General features: G+C 45.3%; 1 pseudogene; it reads right to left on the reverse strand.

Moving 5' to 3' along the window:
* Positions 1–5,459: 5,459 nt before the first annotated feature.
* On the reverse strand, positions 5,460–8,495 carry LOC136372491 (gastrokine-1-like; annotated as a pseudogene).
* Between the last annotated feature and the right edge of the window lie 2,389 nt (positions 8,496–10,884).

A 10,884-nucleotide genomic window follows, 5' to 3' on the forward strand; every position in this document is an offset into this window, starting at 1 on the left:
AAATGCCATCCCAAATGCTATTCGAATTTCCATTGCCCATGCAGTACTGCAGATTCACAACTCTCAGGACATTGAGGGTAATGCATGACCCCAGATTTGCTTGGAGTCCTTTAAAAAAAAGGAAGGATGAAAAAACCCCATGACCTAATGGCTAATACCTTGGATGACCTTCTAGGAGAGTGCTGGTGTTGCTCAGGGCCAGCCAGGTTCTGCTGCACTGGGAATGTTTGAGCTGAGTGAGGGACAGATTCTCTTGGAGTCCCCAAAGAGCACAGCCCTGTGGGTCTGCAAGGAATGCTCTCAAAGACATGCTCTTGGACACCCTTTGGGATTTCCCAAAGGCTGCTGCCCCTTCCTGGGCCAGTCACATGGGCTGTGACATCCTGAAACAATCCTACCAGGGGTAGGCCATTAAAGGCCTGGGGAATGAAGTCTCATTGGCCCTGGGAAAAGCCCACAGGGATCAAGGCCACTTGACTGAGTGCTGTGAAGCACAAGGGCTTGGTGGCTGCCTGGCTCAACTCGTCAGCAAGCTCTGACCTGTAGGACAGCGCTTCTGAGACCGACCCCTCTTCTTGACTGGGCATTCCAGGGGAGCTCAGTGTGAGCTGAGACAGGCTGTGCCCAAACTGAACCCCATTAATCTTCACTGAAGGGAGCTGTGTGGGTTTTGTTGGGGGACTGTGACACCACCCTGTTGCAGTCCTGATCTCCAGAGGTGCCAAACACATTGTGCAACTGCTCTGGAGCCCTTGGTGTCTGTCCATCTAGAGGTGGAAGGGCAGCAATTGTGCATTAATCACTCCTCAAGAGATAAAAAGCCCCGTCAGTAAGACTGGGAATTCCCAATGCTTGCACTCACCGGGAACTTCATAAGCCAAGTAGGTGTTGGCTCCAATGCACATGGCAATGATCTCTCCTCCATAGGAGTTGAAGTTGTGGATCAATCGATCGGTGACAAAGGTGATCCTCCTGGAAGGTCTTCCAAGACCAATCAGGTTCTAAACATCAAAAACCAGCATTCAGCCAGCTCAGTGTCAAGAGCTGATTCCCTTCTAGGCATATTCCTATCTCTGGAAAGATGACTCAGGGCTGGGTGTTTGAGCCCGAAGTTCTTTTAGGGACACCTTTCCATCCCCTGGGGGCCTGTGGGAGCACTAGCAAGCCTTGACTTTGAGATCTTGGCATGCCAACAGGATTAAGGCCCTTGAAGGGCTCCGCAGAGCAAGGCTTTGCCCAGCAGGCTGCAGAGCTCTGCATCCTCAGAGAAAGTGGGACTGGGGGTGGGAATGCTGCAGCCCCTTTCTCCTTTTGGGAAAGCATTCCTAAAACAAACTCCCAATCTCCATTACTGCTCAGAGAGGAAACCCTGCCACTGGAGACAACCTCATCGTGTCCAGAAAACAAAAGCACATGAAGATACCACCCCTTGAACTTCAATCCCAAGAACCTGCTCCTCCTTGGGAACCTTACCCTGCTCTCAGCAGCCAGGCGGGCCAGATTATCAAAACTGGGAATCTCTGTCCTGTTCATGGTGGAAATGTAGCAGGCGTTCTGCTGTGAGACTTTGGTTGCAATGACGCCCTGGAATATAAAAGTATTCAGTACTCACAATTCAGGTTTTTTTCCAACTCTTGATGGTGGGTCAAAGTCGGGATGGAAACAATAACAAATGCCATGAGTTCCTACCCCAGACCTTTTACCTGAAATGATCAGAATATAGAAACAAACCCACCCCTGTGCCAGCTTTTCAACAATCCCCTCCCTGTCACTCACCGTCCTGTAGTTCCAGATGGTTTTCCATGATAAATTTTTGCTCTTTTGCTCAATGATTGCCACCCTTGTTTGACTATTGATCTTCACGGCTTGTGAGATACCGGAGATGGAGATGTGGGTGCTTCCATCGAAGATGATTTGCTGGTTTTGATTTGTCTTCTGGGACTGGAAAACCAAATGGAGCACTTTTAGATGGTAATATTAGTCAGTGCTGTCTCGAATGCTTTTAAAAACTCTTGCAACAATAGCATAAGTTTTGTTCCCCCCCGCCAAGAGTCAGCAGTCTGTATTTTCAGACAGACCCAGAATCAAGGCATTGGCATGAGGAAAGTAGCCAAAAAAAATTCTTTTCAATGATTGCATGTATTATTGCTGCACCTGACACCTGTCATCTGGTGCCTTTAGAGTTTCATCTGTCTGAGAAGACTTCAGTTCTTTTCCTTCAAAGTGGTGGAGAAAGAATCAAGGAGATTTCATGAAGCAGGAAATAGAAATCATTCATTTGTACTCACATAATCTGCAAGGGCTGGAGTCAGGACGAGTCCAAGAAGGACCGCAGTCAAAATCTGAAATGAAAATCAAATACAAAAGTGTAACTGCAGTTCTGGCTGACAAATCTGGTCACGAGAATCCTCCTTCCCTTTACCTAATCTCACGTTCCTAATCTCACACTTGCTCTTTCAAGAGCTGGAGCTCAAGTTGTTTCCCAGACCTGTGCAGCACACACAGGTATTTCACAAGAGTGAGGAGAAATTCCCATTTCTTCTGCTCTGGCATTACAGGGAAGGGCTTGACCCACTGGGGCAGTGCTCCAGTTGTGCAAAAGCATGGACAGGAATGGACGTGGATTAGGCTTCCTGTTGTCTGAATAATGCACAGTGGAAAATGCCTTACCTTCTCAGCTCCTCTGGGGAGCTCAGTCTCCCCTGGGGAACAGGGGCTGAGTTCCAGTTCTGGAGGAGTTAAAAGTCCCCAGAGGAAGCCTTAGTGCTCCAGAGAAGCAGGAGCCCTTCTGAGGGATAAAGGAATGGTTTGAATCAAAGTTTCAGTTTATAAGGAAGAAAAGCATGCATACTTACAGGGAGATTCATGCTGACTGCAGAGCTGATGCTCCTGCAGGTAGAATGAGCAGGGAGAACCCTCCACCTTTTATACGTTTTCAGAAATCGATGTGGAAGTGCTGAGTGTTGCAATAAAATTATTCTGTCGTTTGTTTCCCTGTCACTGATCCCTGAAAATTATTTCCTGGTGTAACTACTTGATAAACATGGGGATTGTACTTCTGAGCGTTTTGACCCGCTGGAGTCTGATAGTTATCAAATAGGAATCCATTTGCAGCGAAAAATTAAATTTGTTCTTAATGTTTTTCTGACATGCAGTATTTACTTTCGAAAATTCACATCAAACTTAAGACCGGAGATATCCCGGGGCTTAAACAAGAACACAAAAAGCTTTGCATTAGTTAAAATTCGTGAAAGCCTTTTACCTTCCAAAACACACTGCCTTTATTGGGTCACCATAGCACCCACTAAAACACGGCGGCGAGGGCTGAGGCGTCTGTGCCCCCGTGTCAAAGCAGCCCTGAGCCCTTTACACCTTTATTGATTTACACTTGATCGCAGATTCTTTTTTTCCCCCAAGTGCATGAAGTTAGAGCAGTTTTGCGAGCAGCCGGAGCTCGCTGGCGGTGCTTTGCTCCGCTGCTGGAGCTCTGGCTTGTAGCGGGGTGGCTGAAGCTTTAACCCAGGCGTTTTCCCTTTCCAGAGGCAGCTGTGCGCTGTTATTGCCCTGCCGGGGAGCGGGGAGGCTCCGGCTGAGCGGGCAGCGGCTGGCCCTTTGGGATTGGGGCTGTGGGATGGGGACTGCGGGATGAGGGCTGGGATCGGGGCTGTGGGATGGGGACATCGGGATGGGGACAGTGGGATGGGGACTGCGGGATGGGAACTGTGGGATCGGGGCTCCGGGATGGGGACTGGGATCGGGGCTGTGGGATTGGGGCTGTGGGATGGGGACAGTGGGATCGGGGCTGTGGGATGGGGACTCCGGGATGGGGACAGTGGGATGGGAACTGTGGGATCAGCACTGCGGGATGGGCACAGTGGGATCGGGGCTGTGGGATGGGGACTGCGGGATGGGGACTGGGATCGGGGCTGTGGGATGGGGACAGTCGGATGGGGACAGTGGGAGGGGGACTGGGATCGGGACTGCGGGATGGGGACTGGGATGGGGACTGGGATCGGGGCTCCGGGATGGGGACATCGAGATGGGGACTGCGGGATGGGGACTGGGATCGGGGCTGTGGGATGGGGACTGTGGGATCAGCACAGTGGGATGGGGACAGTGGGATCAGGGCTCCAGGATGGGCACTGCGAGATGGGCACTGAGGGATGGACACAGTGGGATGGGGACTGTGGGATCAGCACTGTGGGATCAGCACAGTGGGATGGGCACTGTGGGATGGGCACTGGGATCGGAGCTGTGGGATGGGGACTGTGGGATGGGCACAGTGGGGTGGGCACTGTGGGATGGGCACAGTGGGATCAGCACAGTGGGATGGGCACTGAGGGATGGGGACAGTGGGATCAGGGCTCCAGGATGGGCACTGTGGGATGGGCACTGAGGGATAGACACAGTGGGATCAGGGCTATGGGATGGGCACTGTGGGATAGGCACTGTGGGATAGGCACTATGGAATGGGCACTGCAGGATGGGCACTGTGGGATAGGCACTATGGGATGGGCACTGCAGGATGGGCACTTCGGGCTCCTCTCACACCCCCCGGCTGCCCGGGGGCTCAGGGCTCTCAGGGACACGTCCCCAGCGCCCCCCAAGAGGCTCAGGGGGCAGGGCTGTGCCCGAGGGGTCTCTGCACAGAAAATGCACTGTCAGGTTGGAGAAGGAGAGGAGAGTTTCTCTCCAGAACCCCAAAGACTCAGACGGGAGCCGATCTTTAAACGCTGTGACCCTTCACTTGCTTTTCCCTGGAGGTGGTAATAAAAATTCCCGGGTGCCACTTTGCTTTGGTTTTCACGTCAGTTGACTTTTGGAGTGCCCAAAAGGCTTTTTCTGAAGAAAACAGCCTTTCCTTAGGGTAACCCCGGGCTGTTCCTGAGTGTTTCTGGGAGGAACTCCTTGAAAAGAGCAAGGAGGGAAGGAGAAGATGTAGCGTTTTCCAGACAAAGTGAGTTGCTGAAATTTTCCATGAAGAAAGTAGGCTCAAGGCTTTTTTTGTTTTGCTTTTGAAACCTGTTTTCAACCCCAGACTTCATTTAACACACTTCTTAATTCTGTTATCTGCAATTTAATTTCTGAGCTGGTCAGAGCAATAATGCATCTGCCTATTTGCAGTTGGACATATTGCACGGCAAAATTTATTCTTAAAACAAAAGATTTCCCATTACATTACATTTGCTATGTTTTACTGTGTTAATCAGAAGCCAAAATAAAAGTCAGATGTACTGGTCTCGTGTTATCTTCAGTATGATAATGTGGAAATGTAGCACCATTTTCTTCCAGTACTGCTGAATAATTGCTCAAGGCAGCACGTGAACTCTCCCTGGGAAGTTGTACTGGAAGAGGTTTAAATACCAAAATTGGGATTTTGCAACAAACATGAGTTTGGCAACTCGTATGGAATTGCTGCTCATTTTTCAAAGGGTCTGTAAAAACACAGCACAGACTAGTGTAGGTTGATGGTAGATTTTACTGAGACTCAACAGCTTCCACACAGAGCAGAAGAAAGATAAATGATTGAAAATATGAGCAAGAGAAGATTAGCAAGGAGAAAAATCTTACTTATGGATACACAGCTCTATGAATTTTCTTCTGCAGACTTTGTCAGGAGCAGTGACAGTAATAAACAGGCAGTTCATTAATCTTAAATGTCAATCACGAAATATCATGTGCTGAGAAGTTTGATCCTGATGAGAAGTTCGACCCTCTTAAAAAGTTTGATCCTGAAAGAAAAAGAAAAACTGGTTCGATTCGGACTATAAAAACAATGAAAATAAAATGTAGCTGAAATGCTCCCAACCAGTTGCCTAAAAATTCCAGACTTATGTCAAGAGCTGGAGCCCAGAACCTTCCTGAGAATGGCTGGAGAATGTCACAGGATATCAGCTGCATTTCCTCAGTTATATATACATGGATGTATAAAAAGTCATGGAAAACCACAGGATTTCAGTAGGTGACACACTCATGTCTGCTCAATTTTTTATTATTATTATTTTAAATATTTTTATATTTTTTTGTGATCCTGCTAACCTGTCCTGATTTTGCAGCGCAGGGGCTGTCAGCAGCACACTCACCAGGAGCGGGGTAAGCCAGGTAGGAGGGAATCCCCCTGCACAGGGCCTGGATGCGTTTTCCAAAGGGGCTCAGGCTCTGCAGTCTGCTCCTGGAGATAAGGAAGCGATTCTCTCGGGGCTCCAACCTGCCAGAGCCGGGGCCCTGGGCACCAAAGGAACAAAGGCACAAAACTGCAGTTAGGGAAACCAGAGCTGGAGTTAAAACTGGCCATGAGCACATCGAGAGCAGCCTGGATATTGATATATTGGTATATTGGTATATTGGTATATTGGTATATTGGTATATTGGTATATTGGTATATTGATATATTGATATATTGATATCGAGAGCAGCCTTGATATTGATATATTGATATATTGATATATTGGTATATTGGTATATTGATATATTGATATATTGATATATTGGTATATTGGTATATTGATATATTGGTATATTGATATATTGATATATTGATATTGAGAGCAGCCTCGATATTGATATATTGATATATTGGTATATTGGTATATTGGTATATTGGTATATTGATATATTGATATATTGATATATTGGTATATTGGTATATTGGTATATTGGTATATTGGTATATTGGTATATTGATATATTGGTATATCGATATATCGATATATTGATATATTGATATATTGATATATTGATATATTGATATATTGATATTGAGAGCAGCCTTGATATTGATATATTGGTATATTGGTATATTGGTATATTGATATATTGATATATTGATATATTGGTATATTGATATATTGATATATTGATATATTGATATTGAGAGCAGCCTCGATATTGATATATTGATATATTGGTATATTGGTATATTGATATATTGATATATTGATATATTGATATATTGATATATTGATATATTGATATATTGATATATTGATATATTGATATTGAGAGCAGCCTCGATATTGATATATTGATATATTGGTATATTGATATATTGGTATATTGATATATTGGTATATTGATATATTGATATAAATATATTGATATCGAGAGCAGCCTTGATATTGATATATTGATATATTGATATATTGATATATTGATATATTGATATATTGATATATTGATATATTGGTATATTGATATATTGATATGTTGATATTGATAGCAGCCTCGATATTGATATAATGGTATAAATATATTGATATCAAGAGCAGCCTTGATATTGATATATTGATATATTGATATATTGATATATTGATGTAAATATATTGATATTGAGACCAGCCATGATATTGATATATTGATGTAAATATATTGATATTGAGAGCAGCTTTGCTGAGAAGGACCTGGGGGCTGGTGGGTGACAGGAGAAGCAGGAATGGCTTCCCACTGCCAGAGGACAGGGTTAGGTGGGATACTGGGAAGAAATTCTTCCCCATGAGCGTGGAGTGGCCCTGGCAAAGGTTCCCCAGAGAAGCTGTCGCTGCTTCACCCCTGGAATTGTCCAAGGCCAGGCTGAACAATAATTGGGGTTATTCATGGCCAGTGCAACTTTTCAAAGAATTTCTCAATCAACACAGCCCTGCTGAGAAGGTCCCCTTCAGCTCTTGGAGATTTTTCTCCTGTGTGTGTGTGGGAACAAATGCCTGTCACTGAAAATCAGTGAAAAATCAGCTTTTGCCCCACTTTCAGCCACCATCCTACCTCGTCTCCTTCAGGAAAGCGTCTGCCAAGCCAAAACCTCTTGCTGGTTGAAGCAATGATGCAAGTGTTCTTTGAAAACACCTTGGTTGCCACATAGCCCTATTAAAATTAAACAACAACAAAAAAAAAAAACCAAAAAACAAAACCTTTTTGTCATAAGCAATATTCAGGGAAGGAGAAGTGCCTTGCTAGAGAGAGGCACTGGTTAAAAGAAAGGCTTCCCACAGTGCAGATAGTCACAGGGAAAGAAAAATGTTGTTCCTTTCAGAGACATTGTTTAGGTAAATGTGTCATGGGGGCTTTTGTCAAAGGTAAATTTTCTCCTCCAGTATTGTGGGATGTGTTCTCCTGCCTGGGGCACGGGAAGGAATCTGCTGCTGAAAAGCCAACACAGTGCACCAGAAACAGTCCCAAGGAGCACATTTTCAAGCATATTCTCTTAATACAGTGAAATTTTGTTGAAACTTCTGTGTTTTTTAGAAACTTTCTGTCTCTTTTGCCATTTTTCTTGTGCCATGGTGGCATCTACTTACAGCATCGAAGTCCCAGATGGTTTTCCAGCCCTCAGAGACATCCTTGGGGTTGGTGCTGACCCTGATCTCAGAGTAGTTTGAGTTTTCACTGTTGAAGTTGTTCTCCACGTTCTGATTTTTGGAAAAGATTAAAAGAGATGAGGATTTACCTTCCCAGATTCCCAGCAGTGTTTCATCCAATAAAGCATTAGTCCTAGTAGCCATGTTCTGGGAAATTATTGCTCTTGGAGATCAGATTAAAGGGGAGAAAACTTCTTGTCTCAGAATGAAGATTACTTTCTAAATAATCAAAATAATTCCTTACTGTTGTTTCCCCAGCAGGATCTTGTGGCCCCAGATTGCTCACAGTATTCTGCTGGATTTTGTGGTCAGATCAATCATGTTAATATTTATTTCTCTCCACACCATTATTTTCCATGTTTATGCTCATCTCAGGACAGCCTTTCCTGATTCCATGTATGGCAACTGTCTTTTTCCCTGGACTCATCAAGCATGGAAATAATTATCATAAAAAAAATTAAAATGCAATTTTTCTTCTAAATATCAAGCTTTTAAAAAAAGCAGCTTCACTTCCAGAAACACATTTCTCAGAGGCAAGAGCTAAAGCCAGTGGCAGCAGTGAGTAGCTGTGTATTCTGTACTTACAGGGTTGGCAAGAGCAGGAGCCAGGAAAACTCCCAGAAGAGAAGCAATCACAATCTGAAACGAACATTTGAAGTTCACAACACTTGAACATCATGCTGCTTAACTTGCACCAAATTACCTGCTGTCCTAAAATCGTTGTGACTTCGTGTTTACTCTGTGTTCAGACCCAGCACTTTCTGCAGAGGAGTCCAGCTGAAGAGGATTTAATTACGGAGGAGAATCGTTTGTTGATGAGCTCACAGAACACACAGAAGTGGCTCTTAGCCCCAGCAGTGCACCTTGCCCAGGTCATTAAATTAATCCCCTCTAAAACTTGCCCAGACCCAGCTCAGCAGCTTATTGGGAAAATGATCCCAGAAATATTTCCTTGGCCACGGTGAGCTTTTCACCTGGAGCTTTTGATTCCAGGAGCAGATCTGAGAAGTGCCCATGGGCACCAGCTCCGTGGCTGGAACAGGGGTGGGCAGCTCTGAGCTCTGTACACAGCAGCAAAGGGACCTGAGCATCTTCACAGCGATCCCATCCTCCACACACAGGACTAGGGGTCTAAAGGGAGGAACAACCCTTTCTGGTCACAAAATGGGGACAGCAAACATTTCTTACCCCTCTATAAAGCCACAGAGTTTCAACAAGTCATGAGCTTGCTGTTGCTTGAGTTTGTCTGAACTACTGCTGGTACCTTTTGGAGAGATTTCCTGCTGCTACCACGAAAAATTCCCTTGGGAAAACTATTGGGAACAATTATCCTCTTGAAGAGATTCCCGTGAATATTGAATCAGTCACGGATTTTTTATCTCCTTCAAAGGAGGATTTTGATGCAAAAGGTCAATGTCTGACTCAGAGTATTTAGAAGTGGGATTTTTGGGGATTTTTCCTGCACCAGTTTCAGGCTGCTGTAAAAAGCTCGGTGTCACCATCCTGCTCTTGGAGTCTCTCACTCTGAGCAGACACTTGAGCCCTAATTTTATGTGACTTGCTGAGGCTGTTGATTTGCCTTTGAGTGGTGGAGGAGAGAATATTGTCCTGTGGACATCACAGGAGTGTGTCCCCCCTGGAACAGATCACTTCTCTCTTCCGTGGCTGAGCAGGCAGGTGGACTTCCATCCCTGCCAAAACAGACATTTCCCCCCTGCAGTCCCCACCCCTTTGGCATTCTCACTTTGGGAGCCCTGCTGAAACCACTGAGAGTTCACTCAGTGCCAAGAAAAGCTCAAAGCCATTTCAAAGCTGCCCAGCTTTTAAGGGTTTTATGAGAAAGTGATAGGTATACTTACAGGGAACTCCATTTGGGTGGTAGGCCAGGCCAGCTCTGCTGCTAATTGATGTGTACTCTTACTTTTTATACATAATATCCCAAAGTTAAATCTGAAAATGGGTTTACCTTCTTGGCAGGTGCCCTGTGTTCACAGAGGCATGACGAGTTTCCTGGGGAAGTGCTCTGATAAGAGGAGGCTTTGATACCTGCCTGATTGAATTCATTGCACACAGGGGAGTGAGGGAAAACTGGCAAACTGGCCGTGGTAAGCTCAGTGTTTTTAACAGTCCCTTTTAAATGGAAAAAGAAATGATAATCAGAAGCAGAGCACAGATTCCCAGCAAGTTTTAGTGATGCTGTAAAGGACTCAGCCTCAATTGTGCCTCTAACCAAAAGCACCATTCAGACCGAGGGGGTGGTAATCTTGCTGTGATAAAAATTTAGGTGAATCCCTGGGGATGATGAGGTGGGGTCTAAATCACAGGAATTGCTGCGTTCTTTTGCTGACTTTCCTTTCTGAGCTGGTTCAGGATCTGCTTTCTGCTTCCTGAATGTTCACAGAGCCTCTCCAGGGGAGCAGCCCCTGATTATGGGCTAAGGGATCACGATTTGAGGAAGGGATTTGAGAAAGGGATCATAAATCTGAAGTAGCAAGGTTCACTGAGGGATTCTGAGCCACAGCTCCACGAGCAA

This window comes from Sylvia atricapilla, chromosome 28 (genome assembly GCF_009819655.1).
Source record: "Sylvia atricapilla isolate bSylAtr1 chromosome 28, bSylAtr1.pri, whole genome shotgun sequence".
NCBI classification, from domain to species: domain Eukaryota; kingdom Metazoa; phylum Chordata; class Aves; order Passeriformes; family Sylviidae; genus Sylvia; species Sylvia atricapilla.